General features: G+C 38.4%; 2 long non-coding RNA genes across 2 annotated transcripts in view; one reads left to right on the forward strand and one right to left on the reverse strand.

The window, feature by feature from the left end:
• LOC134473033 (uncharacterized) overlaps window positions 1-26,597 on the reverse strand; it is a 35,664-nt gene that overhangs the window by 1,454 nt on the left and 7,613 nt on the right. The gene's annotated exons all lie outside the window — the stretch shown is intronic.
• Window positions 6,092-17,940, forward strand: LOC134473032 (uncharacterized). The gene is made up of 2 exons (XR_010043117.1): window positions 6,092-15,571; window positions 16,696-17,940. It is a non-coding gene; the product is annotated as an uncharacterized LOC134473032 (long non-coding RNA).

Raw genomic sequence — 26,597 nt, forward strand, 5'->3', positions numbered from 1 at the left:
AGATGTAATTCTTTTTTTAAGATAGTAATTCTTGAAAAATCTATAAATTTAGTGTAATTTTACTTAAAATTTCAGTTGGTATTTTAAGAACTAATTTTATACTACAGTTTACATAAAGTAATCTAAATCGATGAACTTCTAAAGAAGATATTGACATACGTACATCTGAGAAAATATTAGAAGACAAAGGGAGCATTTTAAAACAGTGGGAGATTGTTTAAAGTATATGTTAGGGCCAGGTATAGTAGTTCACGCATGTAAGTCCAGCACTCAGGAGGCTGAGGCAGGATGACTACCATGAGTTTAAGGCCAGCCTGGACTACATAGTGAGACCCTGACTCAAACAAAACAAACAAACCATATATATATATATATATATATATATATATATATATATATATGTATGTATGTTACTGCTTCACTGATAAGAAAACAAAGTATCCCTACCTAAAACATGAACAAAGATGAGTACTATGTGGTTTAACTGACTCAACTGAAAAGCAAAGTATAAAGCTAATAAAAAGAGAAATACTTTTTGTGACCCAAGGCAAAGAAGTATAATATTAATATGAAAATTAGAGCAATAATGAGACATACCTATAATTGACTAGCAAAAATAACTCTGGATAATGCCAAATAATAGTGATGATACAGAAACCTCAGATTCTTGGGCAGGGGATTTAGCTCAGTGGCACAGCACCTGCCTGGCAAGCATGAGGTCCTGAGTTTTATTCCCAGTACAAAAAAAATCCTCAGATTCTACTGTTGAGAATGTAGACTAGTGCAGTTGTTTTGGACCACTATCTGGTTCAATCATATTATGTAGACCCTATGACCAGTAAATTTAAGTATAGATCTATTAAAGGGACTTGTCCAAAGATATTTATTGAAGTATGATTTGTGATGCTGGTGGTGAAGCAGGCTGAATAACAGCTCCCAAAGGTGTCCACATTCTAATCTCCAGACTTGTGAGTAGCTAATTTAGAGTAGCTAATAATAGAAAGGATTTTGCAGATATTATTAAATTAAGGGCTTTGAGATAGGGAGATTATCCTAAATTACCTGAAATAATTACACAGGTCCACTCTGATCTTGTGGGCCTTTAAAAGTGGAAAATCTTTTCTAGTTGTGGTCAGAGAGATGCTGTGGTAATGCGTTTGAAGATGGATGAATAAGGGCATAAGCCAAGGATGTAGAGAGCCTCTAAAAGACAGAAGAGGTGAGGAAATATTCTCCCCTGTTGCCTACATAAAGAACCCTTACGACTCATTCACAAATAGACACACATCTCATTTTAAAAGTGGGCAAAGGATTTGAACTGACTTTTCTCCAAAGGAGTATACAAATGGCCAATGAGCATATTAAAAAGGATTCATTAGCCATTAGGAAATCAAAAGCATAATGATACTACTTCACGTTCTCTAGGTGGCTATAATAATTTAAAAGAAGATACAACAAGTGGTGGCAGGAATGTAGAGCAATTGAAACCTGGAAATGTAAAATTAAGCAGCCACCATGGAAACTAGTTAGCCAGTTCCTCAAAAGCTTAAACATACAGTTACTACTAGATTTATCAGTTCTCTTACATATATACAAAAGATAGTTGAAAACATATATCCCCCCAAAAATTATACCACAGGAAGTGAAAAACAATCCAAATGTGTATCAACAGATAAATGGGTAAAATCTGTGGCACGTTCATAAAATGTAATACTATTTAACAACACAAAGGTAATCAGTACTAATAGATGCTACATCATGGATGGCCTCAAAAACATGCTCAAAGAAAGAAGTCAGTCGCACAAAAACATCACACGTGTATGATTTTATTTAGATGAGATGTCCATAAAAGGCAAACATATAGAAACCAAAGTAGACTAGTTAGGGCTGGGGTTGCATTGAGAGAATGTGTGACCATCAATTTTGCACTTCAACAAGAAAAACTATTCAGCCTGAAGAAAAATGCTACCAAGTGGAGGTTAAGATCTATACAAACAGTGGAGAGCATCAGAACTGTGGTATGTGATTGTGAAATACTTCTTGGTTAATTTCTTATAACTTTAAATCAAAATTAATCATTTACAATTATGACACAAAACTTATGTAAGGAGGATTTTAAAAACTTACATAGAAACCTTAAAGTATATGAAAATTATTGCACAGAGAATAGAATGGGGGAAATGGAAATATATTATGTAAGCTTTTTACACTATACCTGATGTGTTATCATTTAGAAAGTAGACTATGATTAAAGATGCTTAAGTAAACATTAAAGACATAGTAAAAAATAAAACTTAGATCAATTTACAGTGGAGATAAGATACAATGGTAAGAATACACAATCCAAAAGATGGTAGAAAAAGAGAAAAAAAGAATAACAGAACAAACTGAAAACAAGGAAAAAAACCACATAATCAAAAGATGCATAAAAATAATTTGCTTGTCAGGGGTTTAGCTCAGTGGCGTAAGCACCTGCCTGGCAAGTGCAAGGTTGTGAGTTCTATCCCCATTTCCAAAAATAACAATTTGATTAAATTCCATATTCATGTTTGATTAAAAGACTCAGGAATAAAAGAGAAGTTCTTTAGCCTTAAAAAGTACATATGTGAAAAACCTAACGTTAACATAGACAGTGGTGGAAACTGGACACTTTCTCCCCACGATCAGGAACAGGGAGAAAATGTCTGCTCTTCTAGTCAACCTTTTATCAACAGTCCTGGTCAATTAAGCAGGACAAAATAAATAAAATATCTGTAGAATGGAAGATATGAAGCTGCTGTTATTAACAGAAGGTGTGATTTTACATACAGAAAACTCTAAGGGGAAAGAAAAAAAAAAAACTAGAACTAATAAATTTTCCAAAGAGCCAGAATATGAAATCAACATGCAAACATCAATTTACTTTTATAAACTTTAAAAACAATTTTAGAAAATGAAGTTTAAAAAAATACTATTTACAACTGCATGTAAAAACATGAAAAATTTAGGGATAAATCTGACAAAACATAAGAACTATACAGTGAAAAATATAAAACACTGTTGAGAGAAACTAAAGAATATCTAAATATATGGAGAGTTTCACCTTTTCCATGGATTGAAAGACAAAAATACTGGATACTGAAACCACACAATTATTTGAACAACGAATTTTTAACGTATAAAGTGAACTCTAGCACAGTAGTAGCTAAGAAGGCATCAGAAGAACCCTAAAGACTGTCCTAGCTGAGAGAGAACACCCAAAGAAGCAACAACGGGAAGACAGCCTCTCCTCAAAGCTGGATGGAAGCCTTGTTAGAAATGTGCCATATGATGGGAAAAGCATGCTTGGTTGCCCAGGCTACCACTGATCTGGGGTCTTGCAGCGAGTAGGAAACATACTGTGGGTCCAGGCAGGCCAGGCTGCTAGAAAGAGGCTTGAAAGAAGTCATGAAAGTGCATGAAAGAGTCGGCTAAGCAGGAAGCTACTTGCAGGCAGAATGGTGCCAGACCTAGCAGGTATGGGATCCATGTCTGGGGCCCCCTGAAAGCAACCTTGTAGGAAACCGGTCGGGAGAGCTGGTGGTTGGCATACAGTGGGAATTAGGGCCTCGGAACCTGCCCACCATTAGGGCAGTGCAAGGGCTTAAGTGCAGAGTCTTCACTGGGACGGCTGTCCCGACTTGCGCCTGGGGCATAATGTGATGGGGACGCGCATCTGGGTCAGAACGCTAATTCACTTCCCTATGCACGTGTCTGCAGAACTGTAGGAAAAGAAAACTAAAATATGAGCACAATAGTACCAGGAAGAGATGGTCCTTCCTAATACGTGCAGTGGCTTTCCAGCGCCATCTACTGGCATAGCTCAACGCTGTTCTCACAGGACAAACCCAAGGGGCTAAGCCACCACAAAGCAGGAAATGAAGGGTAGATTGATTAGGTTTTAGGTGCAGTGGGGAAAGTCTATAGCACATTAATATAACTAAATACTACTCGACACAGTTGGAAATACATGACAGCACAAAAGAATCACAAAAACAGTACACTGAAAGAAATCAAAGGGTAAAATCCATTAACTGAAATTCTTGAACATACAGTCTTAGTCTATAGGGCCAAAATATCAATTGGTTTTGCTTGTAGATCTGGACTCAGTGGAGGTACTAACTATAAAGCATTACAAAGGAATCTGGGGAGTGAGGGAAATATTCTGCCTCTGGATTGTGGGGATGGCTACATAGGTGTGTAGACTGTACATTAAAATGAGTGCATTTTACTTTGTCCAAAGTATAACTTAATAGTAGCTATCTTTTAAAAATCAAGGTAAGTCTTAGAAACTATCACAGTCAAGAGGAGCCTAAGGAGACAACTAAACGGAGTACAGTATTTTCGATGGGATTCTGGAATACAAGGGCACTGCATCAAAACTAGAGCAATCAAGTATAGATTTTAGCTAACATAAGGTTCAGTTAATCAAGATTGCATCACTAATTACAACAAATACAGAGCAATCATAACTAATGTAAGATTTTAGTAACAGGGCAAGCTAGGGGGGCCATAGGAACTTTCTACAATCTTTGTAATTTTCCTGTAAATAAAAACTGTTCTAAAGTTAAAAACATCTAGTTTTAAAATACAGTGTGCAAATCAAATGTAGGGAACCACTGAAATTGATCACATGTGCAGGGCTGAGGCATGGCTGTCCCAAGAACAAACAGTACCCAGCACAAGCCACGTGAAGAAGCTGCTTCAGCCCAGAAAAAACACTAAGCCCCAAAACAATCCAAGCAATGGGTTGCTAAGAAAGGGTACCACGTGACACTGTGTTGCTAAATGTATAAATAAATGCCCTTAGAGTGAGGGGGCAGTTCCTTTCCTCCCACTCAGAGAGTAAGGGCTCCAGCTAACCACAGCTTTTGTCTCTTACTTTCTCATCCTCTCATGGTCCTTCACCCCAAGAACCTCAAGATGCCTATTTTTGTGTAGGAGACCACAATCCCTTCCTAGACACCTCTACCTTGTAAATTCCAGGGCAGGGGTTATTTGAAAGGGCCACAGTTTTCATGGAAGTATTGGTAGCCCTCCCATTTCTCCAGAAAATAGATTCTCAAAGTGGGAAAGCTCTTGAGGTAAGAAAAGATAATTATTCAAGATTATTTTGAGGATACAGATGAGGTGGTACATGTGAAACGAGGTTACTTAGGAAACTCAACCCACGGTTTCTCTCAGGGTTGGATTCTGAATTCTCCTCTAGCTTAGCCCTTACTGGTCCTGCATCTTCCATGGTTTGGCCAGAGGCCCAGCTGGTGAGAGGGGCAATTATAAAGGATGGTGCCCTTTAAGACTGGCTGACCAACCAAGCAGGTTGAGATAAAAGTAAGTAAAGAACTGCATTCACAGCGTCCCCTGGTGAAAGCTGCCATGTACTTCCAGGCTTCTCTCTCTGCAAGGTTATGGAGTTACTGTGTGTCCTGCGGTACTCCTGTGTGTATCAGCATATCTGTAATTTAAGCATTAAGATCAATAAGGATAATCAAAATTCACAGTCCATCTGTGATTTTCCCTAAGCTTTTCTCCCCCATGGAGTTCATTAAATAAAATCAGTAAGTCCACATTGAAGTAAGAAATGAAGTAAGAAATGAAAATGTAAGGATGCACTAAATTCAGGCAGCAAAAAGACCAAGACATGATCCCAATAGCAAGAAAGAAGAAGGTGCCCTTCCAGGTTGTATGGCCACGGATCATCATCCAGGTTCACTAGGTCACCAGGATGCTGGTTATCACACCCCTGGCAGCTCTGGGATCGACCAGGTGCCCCACTCACAGGGAACTGAGGACCCACGATGAAGTGTGGGAATCACCAGGCCTGGTAAGAGATGGTGGGGGCACATGTCCTAGCATGTGTCTGGGTCCAGGGTCCATGGGACGTGGGGAGTACGTAAGGCGGGGAGGAGGGGCAGGGATAAAAGGAGGGACGTGGGAAACATGGAGGACAATCATAAGAGGTGGCAAGCTGAAGGCAGAGGGAGAAGAAGAAGGCAGGTGGTGGGAGGAGGAGGGCAGAGCAAGATGGAGGAGACCCAGGCGGGAAATGGGGTGGGGGAGACTGGTGAAGGAGGGAGGCAGTCTCGAAAAGAGGTGGTAAGAGGACCAGGTTGGTCTACGTGGTCACTGAGTTAAAGGTGCTGCAGTTTACAACAACTTATTATATTTTTTAATAAAGAACTATAAGAAAGGCATTTGAAACTACCCATCAGAAAGAAGTGATAAATACTTAAGGAAATGAAAATGCTAATTACCCTGATGTAAACAGTGCACATTCTATACACATATCAAATTATCACACTGTATCATAAATAGTTATTTTGTGTCAATTAAAAATAAAAATAATTAGGAACAGAAAATAAAACACCAATACTGAGCTCCTCACCTAACCATGTTGGGATCTAAGGGACCTCGGAAGGAAGTTTGGAAGCACAGGCAGGGGTCAAGAAGAGTTTAGAGCTCCCTCTACTCAGTGCATTAGACACCCCCATCCATCACTGTCTCACTACGGTCTCTTACAAGTTCACAGGGCAGGGATGTTCTCACTGATTAAAGAGAGCAGTTATTTCAGGGGAAGCATAGGGTGCCACGGAAGATGCCCGTAATGACCTGGTGGTTGAAGAAAGAGAAAGAGACTTCTCAGATACACTCTGTAAGAATGGAACTTAGCTGAGCCACAGAGACGGCACTGTCATAGTAGCATATCCAAGGAAAAGAAGTAACACTGGAGAGCACCTGGTGGCAAGAACGTGCAACAGATTAACAGCTTAAAAATCCAGTGTGAGGCTTCATCGACCACGCGAAGGCACTCTGCATGCGTGGTCAGAGTATTCCTGAAGACATCTGCACCTTCTGCCTGGGAAAAGATGGTCAACATTTTGAAAGGAGTGCTAGTAGAATGGTTAGTAATTTTGATATTTTCTGAGTTTTAAATGTACATATTGAATCTTGATTTACATATGTACCTTCCCTAAAATCGTACTTGTTTTGTTCAAAGATCTGAAGTCAAATCTTTCAACTTTTTCTGCTTCAGTTTTCTTATGTAACTTGAGGGACAGATTTTGTCGCTATTTATTTGAGGTGCCAAATTTCAGTGTCTCTCTCTGTCTCTCTTTTGGTAGTGGGATCAAACTTATGATCTTGGGCTTGCCAGGCAGGCACTTATGCTGCTGAGCTAAACCTGCCCAGTATGTCTTGAATTAATGTAATTGTCATTACATCCCACATTTTTTCCCCCAGTACTGGGAATTCAAGCTGTCAGAGTGATGGACTATGTCTCCAGCCTTTTTTGAGGCAGGAACTTGCTGGGCTCAAACTAGGAATCTCTTCCCTCAGCCTCCCAAACAGCATAGATTATACACATATGCTGTCATACATGGCTATGTCCAATGATTTTTTTTGATTAATGGTAGTGTATTTGTTAGATTAATCCTTAAACAGGGCAGTATTCTCAAGCCATCATAGAATGATTAGAATTTTAACACCTGCAAAATTCAGGAATTTGCAGAAATCTTTATCATTACCAAAAGGTCTTTAGAGAAAGATAAAAGGCTAACAGAAGAATTTCAAGTTTGAAGTTGCCTAGGAAACTTAGTGAGATTTTGTCTCAAAATTATAAAGTGGGGGTCCAGGAAATGGAGCCTGTGTCTCAGTGGTCCTAGGTTCAATCTCCAGTACAGTGCCTATCAAGAGACATGGAGACAGACGTTGAACTCCTTTCCATAACTTTCAAAGGAAAAACTCAAAACTATAATGGATAAAGTTGAGTTCCTGAAATCAGTCTAATATGTCAGGCTTAGTCTTCACCCAGTTTGAAATCTGAACTGTTCAATCAATGTTGCTTAGTCTTCACTTGATTGTTAGCCACACCAGTAATTCTCTCATTTAGATTCCTGCCCCGTGGACACACTTATTGTTTGAAAATACTATTACCTACCTTTCTGTGCCCCTAATGTGGTCCCTTTCATGGCTGACAGTACTGTTCACTGTGATGGCAAGGCTGGAGAAGGAAGATGGCCAAGCCTAGGATACCTCCAACATCTAGAGCAGTATTTTCCAACAGAAATAGAAGTCAAGTGTGTATGTAGTCTTAAATTTTCTGCTGGCCACATTAAAAGGTAAAATAAAACATGAAATGGTTTAGCTCAAGATACACACATATACTAGTCTTCAAAAAAATGTTATACAGCTTGCTTTTGCAGCACATAATATAGAGAATAACCATATTTCAAGTGTTCTATAATGAAATGTGACCAGCAGGCCAATTTGTAGATAGTGCAGATTTAGACTTTGCCAGGAAATGCCACCAAAAAAACATCCAGTATGAGTGGAGTTTTAGGTAAGAGATGAATCTAGAGATCTGAGCAGTAGTCTTTTCTGGAAGGACTCTGTAAGTCACCTTAAAAAGCATAGTATTTATTCTGTGAAAGCTTTTAAGAAAAGGGAAGACACTGTGAGAACCATGTCTTAGAAATACCACTCAGACTCCACTATGCGAATATACTGCAGAAGGATGCAAGGAGTTTAGAAGCTACTGCACTAAATCAAGAAAGAGAAGTCACAGGGCGGCCTCAGCTGGGCCAGAGCACAGGGATGGAGGCAGAATGGGCAGGACTTACAGACTCACTGCACTTACCCCTGAGGTACAGGATGAAGGCGAGTTTCTGGTTTAGCAAACAGGGTGAAGCAGGAAGGTCTTAAAAGAGCAGGCTTGTTTGAGGAGTAAAGATACGTGAAGTTAGCAGGTTCTGGTTTGACCTTGTAAGAATCAAGTGCACCGCAGGACATCAGTTGGCTTTTGAGTTGTCTTCCAGAACCACAGGAGAGAGATCTGAGCTGTGGATGCCAACAGGAGAGGCATCTACAGACATACAATCTCCAGGAAGTACAGAGAGTGAAAAGAGACAGCATCAATGACCAAGAAACACCATTTATGGCCCATGATGGACTAAAAGAAAGGAGACAGAAAGTGAGTAGATGTCAGGGTTGGAGGAAATCCAGGAGCTTGGAATGCGATCAAACCCAAAGGAAGACAGTATTTTAACAAAGGCTAGAGGGGATGGGATACTGCTCGATGGCAGAGCATGTGTTTGGCATTTTTCAAAGCTCTAGGTCATATCTCCAGCATGAAGAAAATAAAAGAGGGAAGGAAGGAAGGAGAGAGAAAGAGGGAGAGAGAGACAGAGTGAGAGAGAGACAATAACAAGTATTACCAGGATGAAGAAAAACTGAAATTCTTATGCATTGTTGGGAATGTAAAGAGGAACAGCCACTGTGGGAAATGGTACAGTGATTCCTCAAAATACTGAAAAGGGGAAAACCACAGGGTCCAGCAATTCGCTTTCTAGGTATATACTCAAAAGAATTGAAAGTGGGGTCTTGAAGAGATATTTGTATATCTGAGTGCATAGAATTACAGTAATGTGGATGTAATCCTCAGGTCCACTGACAGATGAATGGACAAGTAAAACATGGTATATCCATAAAATGGAATTTTATTCAGCCCAAAAAAGAAGGAACTTCTAACGTGCTACATCATGGGTGAAATGAGAATATTTGGTTATGTGAAATAAGCCCATCACTAAGGGAAAATGTCCTCACTGGATTTGGCCACCCCGAGGAATGCAGGGACATGCAGCCTCCATCACGGGCCTCACAGCAGCTCCTTTAGTTCTGGTCGCAGATGGCCCTGAAGTCTATGGGGCCCATCTCTATCCACTACAGACCACACTCTAATTAGCACAGCTCTCCTGGGACAGCCCTGTGCTGGGAGTCAGTACACTTGCTGAAGACTTTGAAGAAACCTCTGTGCCCCGCCCCCCTTATTTCTACTCCTCTCCCTGGCATTCTTTGTCCTCCCTTTTCTTCCACCCATTCATTTCCCTTCAGACTTGCTTTCTCTCCTCTAGCCTCCTTCCTTAGACCCTACTTCAGCCTCTTTCTTTAGCTAGCTCTTCTTTGCACATTTATCCTGAAGGGGCCTTATCTAGTGACTCCTACAATCTTTTGTGAGAAGCAGCACCCAGTGACCCAGTGACATGATAACAGACAACAAATCAGGGTCAGGAGGCTTTTATCCTGAAAGGGAACTTTTGTCCTTTGCTAAGCAAAGGGTTACCTTTCCCGCAATGAAAACCTTGTTAGACTGGGACATTCTCTAAAATAGACCACATACTAACCCACAGAACATATTTAAATAAATGCAAAAGAGTTGAAATTATCCCATGCATGTTATTAGATCATAGTGCCATGAAATTAGAAGTTAATGACAGAAGAAACTGGAAAAACCCCACAAACACATGGAAATTGAATAATGCACTCTTGAGCAATCAGTGGGTCACAGGGGAAATTAAAGAAGAAATTAAACAATACCTACAAGCAAATAAAAATAAAAATACAACTTACCGGAATTTGTGGGATGCAATGAAAGCAGTCAGTTCCCACGTCAGGAAAACAGAATGAATACAAATAAACAACCTGATGCTGTACCTCAAACATCTAGAAAAAGAGCAAGTCAAGTCCAAAGCCAAAAGAAGAGAGGAAATTATAAAAATCAGAGCAGAAATTAATGCAATAGAGACCAAGAAAACAATCCAAAGAATCAATGAATCAAAGAGTTGGTTCAAGAATAAATAAAATTGATAAGCCCCTAGCCAATCTAATTAAAAAAGAAAAGAAAAAGCTCAAATTCATGCAATAAGGAACGAAAAAGGTGAAATCACTACAGACTCTGTGGAAATACAGAAGATCATCAACACCTATTTCAAAAACCTCTACTCCTATAGGTTCGATAACACAGAAAAAATGGACAGATTCCTAGAAACATATGAAGTACCAAAGCTGGGTCAAGAAGGTATAAAACTGCTGAATAATCCAATTTCTATTAATGAAATTGAAAACGTAATTAAGTCCTTACCTACAAAGAAGAGCCTAGGCCCAGACGGATTCACTGTGGAATTTTACAAGAAATACAAAGAAGACTTAGTGCCGGCACTCCTCAAACTCTTCAATGAAATTGAAAGGGAAACAATTCTTCCTAAGTCATTTCTGGAAGCAAATATAACTCTAGTACCAAAACCTGAGAAAGAGCCAAATAAAAAAGAGAACTACAGGCCAATCTCCCTAAGGAACACAGATGCAAAAGTCCTCAATAAAATATTGGCAAACAGGATGTAATAAATCATCTAGAAGATTATACACCATGACCAAGTGGGATTCATCCCAGGCATGCAAGGATGGTTCAACATACTTAAATCAATAAATGCAATCTACCATATCAATAAAGCCAAAAGTAAGAATCACATGATCATTTCTATAGATGCAGAAAAAGCTTTTGATAAGGTCCAACCTCATTCATGATAAGAACCTTACAGAAAATTGGAATAGATGGTCTTTTCCTCAATATGATAAAGACCATCTATGACAAACCAACAGCCAGCATTATATTAAATGGCCAAAAACTGAAGGCCTTTACTTTAAAATCAGGCACAAGACAAGGATGTCCCTTATCACCACTCTTATTCAATATAGCACTGGAAATACTAGCCAGAGCAATTAGACAAGAGAGAGAAATAAAAGGGGTAAAAATAGGAAAAGAGGAAGTTAAATTATCATTATTTGCAGGTGACATGTTACTCTACATAGAAGATCCCCAAAACTCCATTGAAAGACTCCTAGATATAATAAATAAATTCAGCAATGTAGATGGATACAAAATCAATGCTCAAAAATCAATAGCATTTCTATATACTAACAACAAAATTACTGAGAGAGAAATAAGAGAAACCACAGCCTTCACACTAGCATCCAAAAATATGAAATACTTAGGAATTAATCTCACAAAAGAAGTAAAAGATCTATACAGGGAAAATTATAATACCCTGAAAAAGAAGTTGAAGATAATCTCAGAAAATGGAAAGACATCCCTTGTTCATGGATAGGAAGAATAAATATTGTGAAAATGGCCATTCTCCCAAAACTGTTATATAGATTCAATGCAATCCCAATGAAAATACCATCAACATACCTCATAGACCTAGAGAAATCACTCCTAAAATTCATCTGGAACCAGAGGAGACCTAGAATAGCAAACGCAATTCTAGGCAGCAAAGGCAAGGCAGGAGGCATCACAATCCCTGACTTAAAATTATACTACAAAGCTACTGTAATAAAGTCAACATGGTACTGGAATAAAAACAAATATGAAGGTCAATGGAATAAACTAGAAGATACAACCACAACTACCAACACATTCAACCAACTTATCTTTGATAAAGGGGCCAAACATGTTCACTGGAAAAACTACAGTCTCTTTAATAAATGGTGCTGGAAAAACTGGCTCTCCATATGCTGAAAATTAAAACTATAGACCCATGCCTATCACCATATACTAAAATAAAATTTAAATGGATCAAAGATCTGAATTTTAAAACCAAAACACTAAATCTGTTGGAAGACCAAGTAGGTAAACATTTTGAAGACATTGAGGTAGATAGATAATTCATGAACAGGAATCATGGGAACTACTTCCCAGAATCAGTAACTGGGATCAAGTCTTATTAAAAAGTTTCTGCATGTTAAAAGAAATTTCCAGCATAGTGAAAAGAAAACCCACAAACTGGGAAAAAATAGTGAACTGTCCCTCAGACAAAGATCTTCTGTCTAAAATATATAAAGAATTTAAAAAACTCAGACCCTCGAAATTCAAAGACCCAATCCAAAAATGGGCATCTGAGATGAATACACAGTTCGCAGATGAAGAAATACAAATGGCAAATAAATACATGAAAAAATGTTCATCATAATTAGTCATTAGAGAAATGCAAATTAAAACAACACTGAGATTCCATCTCACTCCAGAAAGAATGGCCAGGATCAAGAAAACTACCAACAACAAATGCTGGAGAGGTTGTGGGGAAAAAGGAACTCTCCTGCACTGTTGGTGGGAGTATAGACTGGTGCAACCACTGTGGAGGTCAGTCTGGAGATTCCTCAAAAAGCTGGGATTGGAGGTCCCATTCGAGCCAGCTATTCCACTTCTGGGCATATTCCCAGAACTGAAAATATCATACCACAGTGATATATGTGCACCCATGTTTATAACAGCACAATTTGTAATGGCCAGATCTTAGAAACAACCTAAGTGCCCATCAACTGAGGAATGGATAAAAAAGTTGTGGTATTTTTATACAATGGAGTACGACTCAGCTATAAAGAATGATCACGTTGTGATATTTACTAATAAAGGGCTCAACTTGAGACCATACTCATAAGTGAAATAAATCAAACTCACATGTATAAATACCGTATAGTCTCCCTAGTATAAGAAATAGGAAAGAGTACATAAGAGTTTATGGTAATCATGATTCCCCATTACATTGTTTTGAAACCTTATAATGATTGCATTAGTTAGTTGTAATGGGTTTGTCCTTGTTTGATTTTATTGTGATGGTACGAACAGCTAATTTGAGGGAAACAGGTCATTATAATAGCCAGTACTGATATAGTATCATCTTACTCTGAAGTCCTACCGTGCTTTTGCTCCTCTGTTTCCATTGGCTCTATCATGTTGTACCTTATTGGATTGTATTACCTGTGAAAGTATAAACAAATTTTCTATGGAAAATGAGATAATATAGTAGCCATTGTTTGTTTTCTGTTATTTGGTTCTTAATGCCCTATAATACTCTCATTCTCTTGAATGTTTTTATACTATTTTGTTATGTTTGATACTACTGTATATGAAGTTATACTCAACTATTTCAAAGAAAGAGGCATTGTGGTAGTTACTGTTAATTACGGGTTGTCTTCTAGTGAAATTCTGTGTTGCTTATATTGTTCTACTCTGATCTGCTTTGTTATATCCTGTTTTGTCTTAATCTCTTTAAAATAAAATAAGAAAACCTTGTTAGTTACTGGTCATAGATAATTCATTTGTTGAGTCTTCACGTCTTTCTGAAATGAAATATAAAGCAAAATAGCTACTGCTAGCAGATTCTCATTGAGTCAACCTTGTTTGTGGTAGTCACTTTCAGTATGACATGTAATTTCATTTAGGGTATTCACAGAATTTTTTTACATAGATGGTAATTAGATACAGTTTTAATTTAGGAGACAAGAACATTTTTACAATTGACCCGGTGTTAGGGATTGTGGATTGCCTTATGTTACAGATAAGTATTTTCAATTTACCACACTGATTTAATAATTTGACTATTTTTCTCTATTCATCATGCTAACAAGGTTTCTCTCCTGCAGGAATGAACTCATGATGAAAACTGTGATCTGACTAAAATCTTACCACACAGCAGATGTATTACTGAAAAAAAAAGTTAAAGATGTGGACTTCGAAGGCCTTACCATACACATCACATGAATAGGGATGTTTTCACATACAGATTCTCACTCAACAAATATCCACCAAGTGGCTATGCTGTGCCAGATGCTGAGTTAGGAGCTGAAGACACAGATGCGCAAAACACACACAGCTGCCTTCTCAGGGAGCTCAGTCTGGAAGGGCAGCTGTGTGGCCCAGGAGGAGTTCTTGCCACACTCTGTATGAGGAGGGGTTTTCTCCTGTGTGGAAGTGGGCAGATGTGAAGACTCTAGCTTACTTCTCAGGCTCTTCACCCTGTGTGGACTCTTGTGAACATGAAGGGTTTTGCTGTAAGTGAAGCCCTTACCTTAAATGTCATTTAATGTGTTCTTATTTTTTGTGAATTCATCAATAAACTCAAAGATCTGTGCTCTTGCTGAAGCGCTTACCACATACATCACTTGCTAGATTTTTTCAGTTTTACTGCCTAAAGATTGTGAAGATCAGAGCTCTGATGGAAGTTCTTACCACTCTTCTCACAGCAACTGGCTTCTTTCTTGTACGGACTTTCTGATAAGCATGAAGATTTGTGTTTCAAGAATTCCATTTCAAACAGCTCCCCTCATGTGGACTCTCCAGTGACCTTGAGACCTGGGTTCTGACTAAGACCCATCACTACACTTAGCACCTGGTCGAGTTGCTTCCTAGTGTGGACTCCCTGATAAATGTGGAGACTGGAACTCTGATGGGGAAGCTGTGGCCACGTTCCTCACACTTAACTGGTTCCTCTACTGCCTCTCTGCTGCAGATTTGCTCAGGATAGTGAAGATCTGTATTCCGGCTGAAGCTCTTACCACACTCAGGACAGTCACAGAATTTATTTCCTGTGTGGAAAGGAGGAAGCTCTGAGAATGAGAAAATGTTTCCACAGATGAAAAATATGACAGTCAGATTAAAAATCTCAATGGAGGTGCAGGCAACATACTATCAGACTAGAGAATATGAAAACCATGTTAGGCAATTTAAAAGATCTACTAGAAGATTTCAGAGGAAAGGATTCAGAGGAGAAAGAAGATTTAAAAAGTAAAATAATGAGAAAAACATTGAATCATAAAGAATAGACTGATATACATACATACATATATGTATATATATACATATATATCATATATGTATCATCCAGAAGGAGAGAATAAACAGAAAAAGAAACAAGAAGAGAAGGGCCCAACACTCTAAGAGGTACTTGCTTCCTTCTTTCCTTTCCTGTTTTCCTATCTTTCTTCCTTTTTTACATAGTCATTACATAGTCATTCATGCTTTGTAGCTGCCTGGAGACTTCTGTAATTTTAGTGATTTTTTTTTTTATTTTTAAACAGAGCCTCACTGTGTAATTCAGGCTGGTCTCAAACTCACTATGTAGCCCATGCCAGCCTCAAACTCTCAGCAATTCTCCTGCATCAGCTGGAGAATCCAAGCGCTGAGACATGCAAAAGCACACACAGCTGAGATTTTGTTTATCCATTCATCTGTTGAATATAGGCTGCTTCCAAGAATTCACTATTATGAATTGTGCTGCTATAAACAGGGGTATGCATGTGTTACTGTTGTCTTTAATGCTTTTGTGAAGATACGTAGAAGGAGATTATTTGGGTCAAGTGAAACCCTTAATTTTAGGGGTTTTTGTTTATTTGGTTTTTGTCTTTTTGAGACAGAATTTCACTATGTGGTTCAGGCCGGTGTTGAGCTCACTCTGTAGCCTAACCTCGCAGCAATCTTCCAGCCTCAGCCTCCCAAGTGCTGGGATTACAGGCATGCGCCACTACACCCGGCTTAGTTTTAGTTTTTTGAGGAATCGCCACACATTACACAGCTCTTTCCCCAACAGCTCTGCTAGCATTTGTTATTGGTTGATTTCTTGATGATAGTCGTTCTTTATGGAGTGAGATGGAATCTCAGTGTTGTTTAAATTTGCATATCTTGAATAACGAGTGATTTTGAGCATTTTTTCATATATTCGTTTGCTGTTTCTACTTCTTCATCTGAGAAGTGTCTATTCATTTCAGATGTCCATTTTTGGGGGCAAAGGGGCCAAGGGTTAGATAAGGGTGACCATCACTATGCAAGGGGGTGAAGAGAGGTTGGATCACTCTAGATCTATTTTGGGAACTGAGCTGACAGATCTGCTGATGGGTTGATCTGGAGGTGAGAGAGAATGAAGTTAGGGATGACTTAAGGCTTTTGGTCTCAGGAACTAGAAGAATGGAGTTTCTACTTTACTGCGAGGAAGAGACAACTGAAGGAAGAACAGAGGGGAGGCGAGAGGGCGATCAAGAGCTCATGTGAATTTTGTATCCATCATGCAGGCAGCAAATTATATGATTGGGAGAGAGTGGGAGTACGGAGAATAGGAATTCTCATGTGAAGATATAAACTGATTCAAGCTTCTCAGGGACAAGTTGACCGTAAGTCCGTAAATCTCTGGTCTACTAAATCCTCTTCAGAAATTTCCTACAGAAATAGTGGAGCAAGTACTCAAAAACTACAAAAATATTTATTTCAGTATTGTTTATGATAGAGAACACTTGATAACTTCAATATCTATCAATAAAATGCCAGTTTTAAAAATGTCAGAATATCAATGCAATGAGTTATGACTAAAAAGACTGAGTGACTCTAAATATTTTAACCTGTAAAGATATTCAACATATACCATTAACTAAGACTCAATTTTGTAAATTGAGGACTCATGTTGCAGGACTCAATTTTGTAAATAAAACAAATACATAAATAAAAAATATGCATGTGTGACGGACTTCCCATGAAGTAAGCACCGCCATGCTGTTGGGAAAGAGCTCCAGCCAGAAGAGAAACCAGGCCTCCCATCAAGTAAGCATTGCCATGTTGATAGAGCAGAGCCCCAGCTGGAACAAAAACTGTCCTCCAGTGAGCCGGCTGGTACACGGGCTGAAAAATAGTAGAGCACCCCACACACCCAAGACTGATTTGGAAGACTCAGGGGGAGGCGACATAACTCAGGGGAGGGGAGTACCTCCATGCCTGTATTGCCTGGTCGACTCTGCAGGCCTGGGGCTGGTGGTCTGGGCTCCTACCTGGAGGATGGCAGTGTGCACTGTGTCAGCTGTGGGGGATTTCCTCCTGTTTTGTTTTTGAAATCCAATGCTTCATTCCATTTTACTGTTTTGTTTTATTCCTGTGTCTGGTAACCTGAGCAACGGTTTTGATGATAACAATGTGCAGTATTGTTCTGATTTTTTATTTTATTTACTTTTTGGGACTGGAGATCAAATTCATGACCTTGCGCTTATTAGGCAGGTGCTTGTGCTGCTGAGCTGAATTCCCAGCCCCGTTTTACTTTATTCAATATTATGCTTTGATTGTTTTTTATTCTGTTTTGTTTTATTTGATTCTGCTATATCTGATGGTATGGACAACTGCTGTACAAACAGCAAGATACAAAATGATAACCACTGTTGATTTCCTATTGTCCTGTTTTGAATTTCGGTACCACTTTCACTTTGTGTTTTGATTGGCTTTATTCTGTTTTACTGGGTCTTGCTCTCTTTAAAATAAAATAAAATAAAAATGTGTGTGATATTTTATTCCTAAATTTATATAAACAGAAAGTAGAAAGATGTTTTGCCTAGTATGTAATATAATTTAATTTTTTTTAGTTAAAAATAATTAAAAGGAAGGGACATTGGGAGTAACTACTTAATGGGTATGAAGGGTTTTTTTTCAGAGTGTTGAAATGTTTTAAACTTGCAAGAGGTAGTAGCTGCATGACACTGGCTATACTGTGTCACTGAATTATACACTTTAAATTGGTTCATTTTCCGTGATACAAATGTTACCACCCCAAAAATGAAGAAATGCAAATGGAGAAGCTGAAACAGATTTTTACATTTTTCTTTCTGAAACAGGGATTTGGAAATTGATATTTGTAGTTTGTTTGCTTGCTTGTTTTTGAGATGGGGTCTTCCATGTTTTACAGACTGGTCATGATCTTGTCATGACCTGTGGCTTGTGGTTGAAGAAATCTTCCTGCCTATGCCTCCCAAATTGCTGAGATTACACTTAAAATAACTTACTGTTTTTTTTTTTCTAGTAGTAGTGGAGATAAAACCCAGTTCCCTGTCACTTAACATAACTGTTTTTTTTCTAGTAGTAGTGGAGATAAAACCCAGTTCCCCTGTTCCCACTGATTTACACCCCCGCTAAAACTCACCTCTGAATCTCAAGCTCTTGTTTAGTCACTCTAAAAGCCTACAGCTTTTAACAACCAAAGAAACCTCCTTTTCACACTTAGAGATTAAAAAAAAAAACAAAGAAACCAAAATTTTTCAGAGTAGTTTACCCAATGAAATCAAGTTGCTATAATCTCCAACTTTACCTCCTGTACAGGGTCCTTTGTGCACAATGTAGTGGCCCCACTCTTCTTTGGTGAAATTCATGGCAACCTGTGACAGGTCCCTAAAACACCCATGAACAGGAATTCCTCTTCACTGAGCAAACATCTACGTGAATGTAGATGGTACAAAGGGCAAACCCAGCAACAGTGAGAAAGGTGAATAGCACAAAGGACTTCAGAGTTTTGCCTCAAATCATAAAAACAATTTAAAGAACACTAAAAATGTAAAACATATGTGAAGCACTCATAAAAATCTGTAATTCCAGCTCTTTGAGAGGCTGAGGCAGGAGAATCATAAGTTCAAGGCCAGCCTGGTCAAGTTAATGAGACCTCATTGGGCCAGGTGTAGTGACACATGCCTGTAATCCTAGCACTCAGGAGACTGAGGCAGGAAGATGGCCACAAACTTGAGGCCAACCCGGACTACATAACGAGTTCAAGGCCAATCTCCTGAGATGCATAGCAAGACCCTTTCTCAAAAACCAAAAACAACTGGGACCAGGCATTTAGTTCAGTGACACAAGCGCCTGCCTGGCAAGTGCAAGGTCATAAGTTCGATCCCTGATATCAAAAAAAAAAAAAAAAGAAAAATTAAAAACAAAACAAAACAAACAAAAGCAAGCAAATAAAGGTCTAAGGATGTAGCATTTTAAAACATCACCTTAAACTAAGGTGAATTCTTCACCCTATAAATCTGTTTCCAAGATAGAAGCCAGAAATTTGTTTTCTAATGTCTGTTGCAGTTTAGACCAGCCAATCAAATGCATTTGTACAAAGCTTTAATCTGGAATCTGGCATCTGGGAATGATAAGCACAGAAGCAGGGACATCCCTTTCTGAGGAAACATCTGTGGAATGTTTCTGATGCCCTAGGTTATGGTACAGACTATAGTGTCTAGCTTAGGAAGAATGCATTCTCTACTGGGACAGTCTTCCACTGTGATTTGACTGTTACTCCAAACTGTGTAGGTGTCAGAACCGTTTTGTTAGCCTTTAAGGAGAATCTTTGAGCTACCAGATGTCCTTCAATAAATTCCTCCCTTTTCTAAAGGAGAAAAATTAGTGGAATCAGAGTTTTGAAGCATTGTATTTCCAAGATGGGGTTGACCTCATTGCCAGAATGCTCCTGCGAATACATCTTTGCAGTTTCCAGAGGTCTTATATTTCTTCTACAGTATCTTAGTACAAGGTGCTAGGAGGTCAGAAAACCATATTGTCACAGTAAGATTCTTCATCAAAATTTTGAGTAAGTTCTTCAAGGACCCACTCCCAGATTCTGATCCTTCTCAGAAATAGGGTCAGTGATTCCAATCCTAAAATTAGCAAAGTAAGCCTTCAGGAAATCACCAGTATGAGTCCAGTTTTCAATGAGATAAAAAATGTCTGCAGCTTATTAACATTCATGGATACCTTCATTTCCAAAGTAGAGTATGTTGCAATTCAGGCCTTGTCCTGCTGAGATTACTCACTAATCCACCAAAAAGCTACTGCTGGCTTGGTGGGATAGATCAGCATGATTCGGGACTCTGTCTCCACAGGTTGTTTACTAGTAAAACCAGAGATAATCCTGGAAGTGGATTCTTTGTTTTTCTTTTTCATTTTTTTTCCTTTTTCTCTTTTTCCCTCATTATTTTTTATATAAGTGTGAACATGGTTCTTAGCATTTTTTTTTTCTTTGAGACAAGATCTCACTATGTAGTTCAGGCTGGCCTTGAACTCACTTTGTAACTCAGGCTGATCTCAAACTCACAACCATCCTCCTGCCTCAGCCTCCTGACTGCTGGAATTACAGGTATGCACTACCATGCCTGGCAGTTCCCAGCCTTTTTCTGAGTGTGGTTCTGTTCTGTTCTTCCTCTTATTTCTTCCATTTCTTTTTTCTGTTAGTCTTTTGCACCAGTTTCCCATAACTGGCCTGATCCCACTTTGTCCTCCAACCTTACTTCTAATCTTCTTCCACTTCTCTATTTTCTCTTTAATTCATTTTAAATTTTAATCCTCCAAGGACAAAATTGACACATTAAGAACTTACTTATTGGGGCTGGGGATTTAGCTCAGCGGCATAAGCGCCTGCCTTGTGAGCAGGCAGTCGTGAGTTTGATCCCTGGTACCGATAAAAATGAAAAAGACAAAAAAAAAAAAAAAAAAGAACTTACTTATTGCATATAATTTTCTAGTTTGTTTTACATTTTGTTATATAATCATAAATCTAGTTCACACAGTTAATATATCTGATAATGAAGCAAGCACCAGGTCACATGGTAAAAAGTGGTAAATTAAGGGTTGGCTCAGTTTGTAGTTTTATAGGCTGTATTTGATGCTACTGATACTATTATAGCCAAAATTGACATAACAGTTGTTGGTGCTGGTATTCCATGACTAAGGGTCACAGCAAATACTGTGGCACAGTGCGAAAGAACCAGGGACTAGGCCAAACAAGCAACAACTTCTCATCTCCAACAAACTAAAGATCTTACAATCTTCCAACAGACTCAAAACCCAAAAACCAGTTATACCTGGAAGACACCTCAGAGAAGTAGTCATTATTTAGGGATCCTAAATACTAGCAATCAAGAAACCCACCATATGTAACTTATAAGCATCATCCCAGGAATTAAACTAAAAAAAGAGAGAAAAGAAAATGAGAAGGTATTTAAGCAAAATGCAGCCCCAGACATCCAGTTCATCAAAGGCAAATCCAGGGAACAATGAGGTGGGACAATCCAAAAGCCACCCACCAGACATCTCTGAAGTGGTAACAACAAAGCAATTGAATGGAAAAAAGATGAAATCAGAAAACTACAGAGATTACCAATACACACCATGCTTAGTGACATTAGAGCAGATTCAGACAAAAAAATTAGACGAGATTACGAAAATTATGGAAGCTCAGCATAGGGAAGAAATGAAATCCATAAAGTACATTCAAGCAGATATCTAGGAAAGTAAAAATGCCATTGAAAGTATTCAAAGCAGATTTGACCAATTTTGAGGATACGATCTCAGATACTGAAGACAGCCTTGCAGTTTGTGAACAGGAAAAGAAAGATTTCTTAAAAATAGCAAAGGACCATGAGAAATCAATCCAGCAGATGCCAGATGAGACAAACAAGAAGAACTTAAGATTTATTGGAGTCAATGAATAAGCAGGACATACCACAAATGACATTAAAAAATTGTTTACAGACATGATGGCAGAAAACTTTCCTGGTAGAGAAAAAGAATTTGACATACAGATAAAGAAGGCATACAGATACAGAACTTGAATTAGCCATAATTCAGGCTTTGCACTTGTTTGGACTCTGAAACTGGGGATGGGGGATACAGGTGGTCCTGAGCTTAGTTAATTAAATTCCAAATTTATTAATTTGGCTGCTTGTTGTTCACAAACCCACCTCAGTTCAACCTCCAAAGACTTGTACACAAACTAAACAAGGTGACTTACTCATCATTTTGCACTGGAATTGCTTCCAGATACTTCTGTCTGATGGATTACAGTTGTGGAAGTACTTGGCTATAAGACACTTTGGTGATTCCCTTATGGATACACCCCTTAGGGATGTGAAACCAAACCTACCTAAAAGGGTCTGCATCCCTGGTCCTATGTTTAGAAGACAGGCAAAACTAGTGATGTATCTAAATATACATGCAAACCTATGACTCCTAACTAGAGTAGGCAATGTAGTCAAAATCACATTTGCTTAAAGATGAAAATTATAATTTTGAATTGTTTCTTTGGCCTTGTCTCCTCCAGACTTAAAGTTGTACGTCTATTCAAGATGAAAATACCTGGTGTATATTGCAGCCTTTAGATAGATCCTCTGTAGAGCATCTGTGACTGCCAGTCAACAACTATGATCCCCTTCAGCCTGAAGCCAGATCAGTCATCATCCATTTCTCCCTCAAGGAAATTTGGGACACTTCTTCAGAGTGGGGAACGGTATAGTGCTGTGTTAAATAGAAATAGTATAGGCAGTCAGATAAGGCTATGCCTTCAAGAGATCCAGTGCAGAGGACCAGATATCTGTGACCTTGGAGAGATAGATAGGTCTCATGACAACAGAAAAAACAAATGCAACCACACCCTAAGTGTAAACATCAGAAATTGATATTCTAAATAGATATGGAAGCCAGGAGTTACCATTCCCAAAACCTATAGAAAGAGTCACTACTTTTTAAACATCCCCACTTGCTATGTGACTTGCTTCCCCATTTGTCCCTGATTTAATCAATTTTACCTGAACAATTAAACTTACTGGTTGACTATAATTCTGTCCCACCTCATGCCCATCTTGTGAGTTCCTACTTTTCCCTACCTTAGACCTGTCTCACCTCGTGGTTCTGCACTATAAAATCCTTTGAAAAGACAGAGTCTTAAGCAACCCACTCAGGACCCCTTCTGTCTCTCTTGATAGAAGTTTTCTTTCTCTCAATAAATTTACAAACTACTCTTAAAAAAGAAAATTATGATTCTCAACTGATAGTTTATAACATCTGTAACCTTCTTTCTCATGAGAGGTACATTAAATATTTAATATGTGATGCTTTAAAGTTGCTGGAGAGCTACCAAGTACATCTGAGAAGAGGAGGAGTTATTTTGCTAGGGTTATTGGCAGAATTAGGTAGATTTACTATTCAGAAACGAAATTGAAATCGTGATTGAAGCTATTGGATGAATGTCCCAGGAAGAAGACAATGAGATCCAGGAATTGGCAAAATAATCCACAATCTTTTAAAGAAAATAGCCCATATACTGACCTCTTCAACTGTTAAATCTTCCAGAGATTAAGTTCTTCTACACCAAGGAATTAAAGCTTTTTAAAAATTAGCCTAAACACTAGACAAGTAGTCCTAGATGCTCCCCATCTTGATAACCTGAGTGAACCTGTAGATACTTTTCTGAAGGATGCTACAAGCTTTCATTGTTCCTTTAAAACTCTATACTAAAGTATATGTAATATATATATATATATATATATATATATATATATATATTTGTTGTAGTCAGGGGTTGTACACAGAGAAAAATTAGGATCAAGACATGGAGTTTATAATATTATTTTTATAATAGTCACCGGGAGTTAACACAGGAAAATGCAGGAATCTATCCGCAACACCAAAGACACAGAATATTTAGTCAAGAGCCTAAACCCCACTGCAATGTCCCACATGAGTCCAGATAAAAACCCAGAGCTCAGGACAATGCCTCCCACGAGTCCAACTGGAGGTCCAGAGCCCACAATGAGGACTCATGCCAGTCTCTTTTACGGATCTGTGCCAGGAAGACCCAAGGGTCAGAGGTGGAAGCCAGAAAGTCTATGCCAGCAGGATGAAGGAGCTGTGTTAGTGGGATGAGGGTTCTATGCTGGAGCCAAGAAGTCACACTCACAGCAAAGACCAGGGCTATCCTGAAAGGTACCACAGCCATCCTCAGCGACAGGGAGGCCCCAAGCTCCTCCGACGACAAGCACAGTCGGGTATGTGCCAGGAAGCAGCGCGACGAGTTCATCCTGGAGACCAAGCAGCACATGTCTTCCCCTCCGGAGCCAGGAAGCAATGCTCAATGTGAGGACCAAAACTTCTCCAGGAGACCCAACACCTCAGACAGCAACTCGTAGGAGAACCCATAATGCCTCCTTAACGCCTCAACCCTCAACACCTCCCTTCTTCTTCACCTGTTTATCCTGGCAACTTTCCTCAGGTGGAGCATCTTCGCTCAATGCCATGCTGATGTAATCCAGCTGGCATTAAGTTGACCACCAGTTCTTAATCCACAACAATCTTGTATATCTTTTACATATATCTAATATATGTGTAATATATATACTTTAATTTAGAATTGGGTTATATATATATATACGTTATATATATGTATATACATACATATGTATTTCAGGAAAAAAAAGTGATTCCAGAAAAAAGTGCTGAGAAACAAGACAGAGTAACAGGCAAATAAGCTGGTAAACATATATTATTTTATTAAGTTAAAGTGATAGAATTAAAGTACTAGAAAACAACAGTTTGAAAGTCAGAAGGAATCATGAACAATAGAAAAGAGGCATAAACTCTATTACTCTGAAAATATGCTGTTTAAACTTAAACTTTGCAGTCAAATATGCATGGTAGAATTTTAAAGATAATCATCAAAAGAATAGATATAGATTATAAATTTCAAGTTAGTAGAAAGAGAAAAACCCTTATCACTTAAAAACAAAAGCCAAACATATACAAAATAAGTAAGGAGGGAAAAATTACAGGACAAACTAGACAAAACTGAACTATAAGATTGTAGAAACATTCAAGAACAAGATAGTGACATCTACTCTCACCACTTATGTTCAATACAGTACTTGAAATTTTAGCTAAAGCAATCAGGCAAGAGAGAAAAATAAAAGGGACACAAATAGGAAAAGAAGTCAAATTATCATTATTTGGAGATGACATGATTCTTTACACAGAAGACCCCCCCAAATAATACTAAACAAAAGACTCCAGAACAAATAAACCAATAACTAATACATAAACTCAGCAAGGTAGTAGGATATAAAATCAAGAACACAAATATCAATAGCATTCTAGTATATCAACAATGAACTCACCAAGAAAATAACAGAGGGAGAACCAGCGGCCCTGAGATCTGGCCTTGGTGGGACTTAGGCAGCTTATTCTTCTGCCCTCTTAGTAAGCACTCCCTGTGTGGGCCAGGAGGAAAACCAGTGGCTCCCATGAGCCTACCAGCACACAGGCTGAGAACCAAACACCTCCCTCCTGTGCCCCCCCATAGCCACTGGGGATAGATGTCTCAACATCTTTTGGGAGGATGACCAAATGCAATATAGTAAATATGAGGATTTCATTCTAATTTCTGTTTGAAGGCAAAGGTTGTTTCCCCTGTTGTTTTGTTATGCTTCTTTTGCTCAATTCAATATTCTTAACTGGTTTCATAATGTTCTGGTTTTGGTTTGATTTCATTATACCTAATTAACTGGACAACTATTGTGAAGATAACAAGATATACCATAGTACCTATTACTATTATCCTAGTATCCTACTGTGAAGTTCTGTACCAATTTCACTGCATTGTCTCGACTGGCTTTGTTCTGTCTTGTTCTGTTGTATTTTTACTACTTTAAAAATACAAAAAAAGAAAATAACACTATTAGTAATACCCTAAAAAAATTAAATACCTATGTATCAACCTAACCGAGGAAGTAAAAGACCTTTATAATGAAAACTAAAATAATATTAAAAAAAAAAGACCAATGAGGTCATCAGAAAATGAAAGACATCACCTGTTCCTGGACAGGCAGAACCAATATTATCAAAATGACAATACTACAAAAAAGGACACAATAGAATTCATGCAATGCCAATCAAAATGACAAAAACATTCTTCCCAGAACTAGAAAAAATATCTTAAAACTTATATGGAAGCAGAAGAGATCTCCAATAGCCAAAGCAATCCTGAGCAACAAGAGCAGAACAGGCATCACCATCTCAAATCTCAAACTACATAGCAAGCTACAGTGATAAAAACAGCATGGTACTAGCACAGAAACAGACACATGGAACAGAACAAAGGATGCAGAAACAACACCATTCATTCTAAGAGGCATTTGATCTTTGACAAGGGGGTCAAAAATATATACTAGAGAAAAGCCTTTTCAACAAACAGTTGTGGGGAAACTGGTTATTAACATACAGGAGATTGAATCTAGGCCCATATCTCCCACCATGCACTAAGAACAAATCAAACTGGACAGAAGACCTAGATACTAAAACAGGAATACTTCATCTGCTGGAAGATAAAATTAGTAAATTCCTAGAAGACAAAAGC

Source organism: Cavia porcellus, unplaced genomic scaffold (genome assembly GCF_034190915.1).
Source record: "Cavia porcellus strain 051 isolate PalLab524CR breed Dunkin Hartley unplaced genomic scaffold, mCavPor4.1 scaffold_25, whole genome shotgun sequence".
NCBI lineage: Eukaryota > Metazoa > Chordata > Mammalia > Rodentia > Caviidae > Cavia > Cavia porcellus.